A 6,540-nucleotide genomic window follows, 5' to 3' on the forward strand; every position below is an offset into this window, starting at 1 on the left:
AGAATTTGGGTTAGATACAGTGCCAGGAGGTTCTGTTTCTATCTGGCTAGCTTCAAAGTACTTCACCATCTACTAAGTGATGCGTTTCATTGTGAATGGTGTGGTCTGTGCTAGGTCTACCCTTTACTCCACAATGCTGTTCCTTCGATGCTATTAAAACCAGGATGTTATCAAAATATATGCACAGTGGCAGACTGGAGTCTGCAGAAATATTTCCAGTGGTGGGGAGGGGGGAAGGCGCGTCGGGGCTGGAGTGCATGATTCTGAGACTGGCACTCTGTGTACAAATCAGCTGGTCAGTTACGAGGTGCATCAAGCTACAAGACCCTAACTCTATAAGCGCTACAACTGGTCAAAGCTAAGGTTTAGCAGTATTGTGGAGAATTCTTATCTGGAAGAGTATGAGTATACTGTAACGAATAAAAACTCTTTACTCCAGATTCCAAGGATGGTTAGGGGCGACGGGTGAAAGTGCCCTTTTGCCTATCCTCCCCTCCCCACCTCCTCCCCTCCCCCTCCCCTTCCCCCTCGCGGACGCCAATGGCTGGCCCGTTCATTTTGAGAACATCAGAGTTGCAGTAACCTTTCTGAGAAACTGTTCTAGATGTCCTTGCGCGTCAATCTTACCACTCACAACAGCAGTGGGAATGTCGGTTATCGCTCAAACAACTGGTTTTCGGCTCTTATCAGTTTCCCAGCCTCACTTTAACCTAATTGTTAAAGCCCGTCACAATACCAGTTCTTGTAATAACCGATTTTCAGTATTTTATTTACATTATTTTCTCTTGTAAACGTAGAAATCAAACAAAGATAAAAAATTTTACTTTCTCAGTTTCTTGATAAATGGAATCAAAACGTCAAATACATTTATGATGACCTGCAGCCGTCCAGAACGAAATTAGAATTATATTAATACCGTCAGCTGCTCACGGGTGTCGATATATATCAACGGGGACAGGTGACAATGTGTGCCTGTCTGGGACTCGAACCCGGGATCTCCTGCTTACATGGCAGGCTCTCTGCCCATCTGAGCCACCGAGGGCACAGACGATAGTGTGACTGCAGGTACTATCCCGCGCACGCTTCCCGCGAGACTCACATTCTCACCTTCCATGTCCACGCACTACATTCGTAGTGTCCCACACCAACACATTCATTACTCGTGGAACACATTCTTACCAAGTCCCGTAACAGTTCGGGGAATACTTGTGCATCTTCACAGAAGAAGGTCATGGCTGGTGTTGCCAGAACCATATACTTATATGGATATGGACATGTCTTCCACGAGGAATGAGTGTGTTGGAGTGGGACTCTACGACTGTAGTGTATGGACATTCAAGGTAAGAATGTGAGTCTCGCAGGAGGCGTGCGCGAGATAGTCCCTGCAGTCGAACCATACACTGTGCCCTCGGTGGCCTAGATGCATAGAGCGTCTGTCATTTTAGCAAGAGATCCCGGGTTCGAGTCCCGGTCGTGGCACACATTTTCACTTGTCCACGTTGATATTTATCAACGCCCGTGAGCAACTGACGGTATTAATATAATTCTAATTTCTTTAAATTAAATAGTCCAATAAAACTTTGTCCGCTGTTCGCTGTTTCTCTCAAAATATAGCGAGTACTTCTATACCACAGAAAACTGCCAGTATTATCCTACTGATTTTAGTTTTTAGAACTCTGCTCAAAAATTATATTTAAATCGGTTATCACAGCACTATGCGGGCATTACGTATAATCCAGCGATAAAGAGTGAAAACTGCGGCAGGAGAACTCTCTTTTTCGTTTTAATTTCTGTGTTAACGGCTAAAACCAGATAACGTAGACACAGGCAGCAGATCAGGCACTTTCTATTTTTATCCCGAACTATGAATGATTTGTAAAATTTTAACTTTTTTCCTTGTATGATGTCGCAAGTCGACCAAATCGACCATTGTGCTTCACTCGTACTGCATATCGTAAAATACTTCCAGGCTTCCAGATGGTGCCATTCTGTGTTACAACTGACGTTCGACAACAGCGAGAAACTGCGTCCATTCTCGCGCACTGCTTGTATAACAGGCACAGTATTGTCTCGGCAATGTTGGACCTATTCACTTGTTGCTCGTTTCTATCAGCAGTGTTATTAAAGTGGCATACATCACTTTTCCCATTTTTTCTGTAATAACGCAGTATTTAAGAGCTATGGAAATCTTACGAATAAAAATTACTCGTCTTTTTTAAAAAAGGTTTATTTGAAAACTAAAAATTTTACTACGACAACTGTGGCTAATTGGTATATCTGTTTTTACGTGGTTATCAGGAAAATATAAAAAGATACTTGTTATAACCGAGAGCAAACAAATACCGAAAGACATCGGTTATTCAGAACTAAAATACCCATGTCGTTTTAACTGATCGGTTTTTCTATCTCTAAACTGCAGTGTCGCCACAGAAAAGTGTGTCGTTCCATCAATGTACATAGCAACGTTGAGATATGTATGTGTTTATGCGCAATATCGGCAAATGGAAACACGAAGAGGTAATAAGCACATGAGCGATAGAATTTATTTCACAGTCAGAAAAGTCGAGTGACAGACAAGACTGAATCACTGTAATAGAAATTATATGGAAAGCTGTGTAAAGGAAAATTTCCAGTTCTTTCGTGGATTCCAAAATTGAAGCAAATTCCGGGACATCAAGGTGACATAGTCTTATACGGATAGTATTCCATGACTAACGTAATTGGCCCACATACTGTACTGGTATACTGATAATATTACACTACTAAGGTAATTTACCTGAAATAATTTACAAACATGTTACTATAACATTCGCTACTACTCATTACGCTAATTGACCTTCAGCCATTAAGCGCAAGCGCAGATCTCAGTTATGATACGTGCGCCATCCAAAAATTTATCAAGGTGGTAACTCAACACAACTACAAACGATCATTGTGTGCAAAATAAATAGAACACCTCATAAGAAGAACATGACGGGTTTGAATCATTCCCACCGCAAAGGATGAAAAAATCAGGCTTGCACATAAGACCACTTGATAACTAACCAGAAATTCAGATTAGTTGTAGCTTCGGTGACAATCGCCTTTTTTACATTTTCCCCGTAAACTAGATAATTATGAAACGTAACAACTACTCTAAAATATCTGCAGCAACGGACTTGCCGCGGAGGTTGCATCGTTTCACGTGAGATCACCGAAGTTAAGTGCGTTGTCGGGCGTTGAAGGCACTTGGATGGGTGATCATCCAGGCCGCCTCATGATGCCAATCGAGGAGCTACTCGACCCAATAGTAGCGGCTCCGGTCAAAGAAAACCATCATAACGACCGGGAGAACAGTGTGCTGATCCCCGCCCCTCCTGTTCACATCCTCCACAGATGATGACACGGCGGTCGGATGGTGCTGTCCCAGTAGGTCACTCGTGGCCTGAAGACGGAGTACTTATAAAGCAACTACTCTCCAGTGGATGGTCGAACTACTGAGACCTTGATGCCTGGCATCAATAACAGATGGCAGCACAAGAGGTTGGCTTACGCCTACTGCCGAATTTTGCGATCTGTCGTAAGCCTGCGTAAGCACGTGGGGCCTTCCGTCTTAAGTGCAAGCATATCCATTGCGTTTTCTGCCGCGCGACTTGAGTGGAATGTTTCATTATTTCTGAAATATTATAGAAATGTTTTTCGTTGTATATCCTCACCATCGGTACTGAATTTACTGTAAAATTACTTGCTCACTTTTCGGAACTTCCGTTCATAGTAAATCGATACTATTTGAAGCCGTGGTAGACACGAGTCTAGTGTGCTTCACCTTCAGCACCTTCTGTGTCAGTCTCGGTTCCTATGTCCCTGATTTCACAACGAACAGTTCGTTGTCTACTGAGTATACTGTCTGTTGCACGACACTATCCCTCCCACGCTGCTAAATGTAGGTCGTCGGCAAAATATGACTGCAGTGGAACAAGGGCGTCTGCAGAAATTTCCCCAGGAGGTGGTGGTGGCATTGTTAGTGGTGTGTGTGTGTGTGTGTGTGTGTGTGTGTGTGTGTGTGTGTGTGTGTGTGTGCGCGCGTGTGTGTGTGTGTGTGTGTGTGTGTGTGTGTGTGTGTGTGTGTGTGTGTGTGTGTGTGTGTGTGTGTGGAGGCCATTACTATGAAATTCACACAGTCCAGACCGCCAAGGAAAATAAACCTTGAGATTTGGAAAGGTTGTTGATCTTATACCGCTTATACTGCATATTTCGAAATTCCACCTCTAAGGGGGATACACAGGAAATGAAAGGATTTTGGAAACATGTAGCTATTAAGGTAATTTTGAAGCTAGGCAGACGAAAATTTGTATCTGGTTTCTAGGTCAGAAATAAAGAAATATGTGTTCCAGTATTATTGGGAATTTAACCTCTATGAGGTGAAATAGTAGGTGAACATTTTATCTTGAGATAAAAAATTATGGAAGGACTATGGAAGTATTTTGAAGGCTATATCTACGAAAATTGGTATTTGACTTCAAGGTTACAAATAAGAAAATACGTATTTTCGTGTTTTTGGAAGTTCAACCCCTAAGGGGATGAAATAGAGTGAGCTGGTGCGTTTCTGGCGCCAGTTTCCGTCGATCGATGTTTCGATCTTTGAGTCGCGGTCCAGAGGGCACTGCTCGCTAACCGACTGTAGTAGTTCTCTGTGCGGCCCAACATCGGGCTTACCGCGCTTACACTGGACACAGTTGCCAACAAATCGCATGCCATCGCCATATAGGTTGGGCCAAAACATGTGTTCCCGAACTCTGTTCAAGGTCTTGTAGAACCCCAAATGATCCCCTACCGCCGAATCGTGGAAATATCTGAGTGCCATGCTAACTCGTTCCTGTAGAATACAGACCTTCCCTTCACCACGGTTGTCTTCCCCTTTACACAAGACACCCCCCACCCACCCCACCCCCCGAAGACCTCGCCATCCGCCAACTGCTGCCGAATCGGTCCCCACCCGGGGTCCTCGGCCTGTTTGCCGGCTAAGTCGCAGAAGAAGCCGGGTGTCTCGGAGAGAAGGAAATTGACCCCCAGATCCGGCTCCACGTGGCCCTTGCCTTCCCCAGACTCTGCCGCGGATAAGAGCGTCGCCAATTCATTGTCTCTGCCACTAATATGGCGAACCTGGAGATAAGTCTCGTCATCTTAACTTCGGTATGATTTTTAGCGATCTTATTAATCAAAGTTTAAGGGCTGGTACTGGCCAAGTAACTCACGGAGGCTCATTGGTTTCAGTCCAGTTGTATTGCTCACCTGTTCTCCAGATAGGGTTGTGTAGTTTATGTCTCAGAAAATTGTCTGCTCTTGATGTGTGTTGTGTTAGAGATAACTGGCAGCGGTCGACGCTAGCATACTGGGAGCAGAGCACCACGGCGGCAGAGAGATATTTGAGGCCATGTCCTCTCCTTTACATCTTGGGTTATGTTGTCACTTTTGCGTGATTCCATCTTTCCGGTGCTGAACTATAGCATCCAAAGTTCAATTGCATTGCCATGTTGAGTATCCCCTCGTGGATCTCTTGTATTGATTTGAATCCTTGGTCTGCTCGCGTCTATCGCCAAATCACACGAAATATTGAAGCAACCTTATTTTAAGGGTATTGTCATATAGTCATGTTCTAGTTGTAATCATTCTAAGAATATTGTTGATTAATCAACTGAGTAAGTAAATTTGAAGGTCCGTTTAGTCAAAATTAAAGGACCCCCTTAATTGTTTTAGTCATTTTTATACAGTTTTGTTTAGGAAAGTTGGCAAGCCGAACGTTAAATATCTGTATTTTTACGCTTAATCTGTTTCTCCCCTGATTGCAAGTAGTGAGAGTTCTGCTATGAATTTTATGGACATTTGTGCTATTTAAGTAAAGCTTTACCTAAGTATATATACCTAGTCATATTCAAATTTCAAGTTTTACGGGTCTCGTTCCACTTAACGAAATTTATTTATTATTTGTCCAACTGATTTGGCCTTGTGATTTTATAATGCTTTTGATTGTAATAAAATATGTAGCAACTACAACGGATTACTATTGTGATTTTGGTGTGTCACTACCATACCCCATATCACAGAGGATGAAATGTTTCATGAAATATATGAAAACCTGTTTTTGATACATTCAACGATTAAGAGGGTGGAATATAGGATGTAATGTTTTATGAAAGTATTTCAGTGCGAAAGAGTTTTTAAAGCGAAATCTATGAATATTGTGTTATTGAAAACTACGTGTTTCACTGTTTTTGGAACTACAACCTCCAAGAAGGTGCAATAGGGGCACAGGTTTCACTGACCCATAGCCTTCCAGCCCAACCTGCAAAGTATACGGACTTGAAATTTGATGAAGGTGTAAATCTTACGCTGAAAGCATCATTTAAGAAGAGATTGTTCGAAATTTCACTCCTATGGGGGTGAAACATGGGTTGAAAGTCTTTTTTTTTTAAATATGTCCCTATGTCCCTATTGAAGCTATAACTACAAAACTACGAAAATTGACATTTGGTGTCTCAGTCAGATACAAAAAAGAAACAG

The sequence above is a fragment of the Schistocerca gregaria genome, unplaced genomic scaffold (assembly GCF_023897955.1).
Source record: "Schistocerca gregaria isolate iqSchGreg1 unplaced genomic scaffold, iqSchGreg1.2 ptg000336l, whole genome shotgun sequence".
Lineage (NCBI taxonomy): Eukaryota > Metazoa > Arthropoda > Insecta > Orthoptera > Acrididae > Schistocerca > Schistocerca gregaria.